A 1,365-nucleotide genomic window follows, 5' to 3' on the forward strand; every position below is an offset into this window, starting at 1 on the left:
AGGGAGGGGAAGGAAGACTTGCATTCCCTGTGTTTCAATTAAGATTTTGCATCCTGATCAATGTGTGTGTGTGTGTGTGTGTGTGTGTGCGTTTACCATGGATAGCGGTGAGGTTGGGGATGAGCGTATTCATGTGCGGTGTTGATGTGTGTTTAATTGTGTGTGTGTGTGTGTGTGTGTGTGTGTGTGTGTGTGTGTTTACCATGGATGCGGTGGAGTTTGTGTGTTTTGGGGATGAGCGTATTCATGTGCGGTGTTGATGTGTGTTTTAATTCATGTTGTGTGTGTGTGTGTGTGTGTGTGTGTGTGTGTGTGTGTGTGTGTGTGTGTGTGTGTGTGTGTGTGTGTTTACCATGGATAGTGGTGGGCGTTTGTGTGTTTTGGGGATGAGCGTATTCATGTGCGGTGTTGATGTGTTTAATTATGTCTGTGTGTGTGTGTGTGTGGGTGTGTGTGTGTGTGGGGCTGGGTGAGGAATCAGTGCACAAGGAGGTGGGCGGGGGCAGGGGTACGTGCCTCACTCTCCTCAACTTCTCCAGACTTCGGCAACAACGACCCATCAACTTTCCAGATATTTTGACACCAAACACTGATGACCTCCTGACGCAGATCCTGAAGAAGTGCTTAGGTCACGGAGGAGGAGGGTGGAGCTAATTCTTGATAGGCTTAAAGGAAGCTGGGGAAATGAATATGGGTTGTGATTGGGTGAGAGGCAGCAAGTGAAGACGACTCGGTCCTCAGACGAAGGCCGGGGTCGTTGGGGGAAGAGGAATCGGGCTTCAGAGTATAGATAGTAAAACCCTCGGAGGAAAAGGAATCGACTCTGATTGACAGGTACTGACCAGATGCTCTATTGTCATTAGAGCAGCTCCCCACAGAGTACCTGTGTGTGTGTGTGTGTGTGTGAGCACCATCATCAACTACATCTACACCAGAACAATCACCATTTAAACCACCAGCTCCTCCACACTACACTGTCACCATCACCAAACAAACCACCACCACCACCACCACCACCACCCACACACGTGATAATAAAAAAAAAACATCTTATGCTTCTCGACTCAATTTGCAATACTCATTTTTTTCCTCCAGAAAATCAAGATACGTTCAGGTGTTGAGTGAGGAGAGAGGAGTGAGGTGAGTGGTGGTGGTGGGTGGTGGGTGAGGTGAGGGGAGGAGTGAGTGGTGGTGGATGAGAATAATATATTGGGTGTCATATATATACAGTATATTACAAAATTAAAAAGTACGGCCTCTTACCTACGTACTCTCATTTCTGGTCTCCAAGCCCTGGCCTCTTATGTTTGGCCTCCTAAGCATCCAGTTTAGTTCTCCTCCAACCCCAACCCAACCAACCCAACC

The sequence above is a fragment of the Homarus americanus genome, unplaced genomic scaffold (genome assembly GCF_018991925.1).
Source record: "Homarus americanus isolate GMGI-L3 unplaced genomic scaffold, GMGI_Hamer_2.0 scaffold13303, whole genome shotgun sequence".
NCBI lineage: Eukaryota > Metazoa > Arthropoda > Malacostraca > Decapoda > Nephropidae > Homarus > Homarus americanus.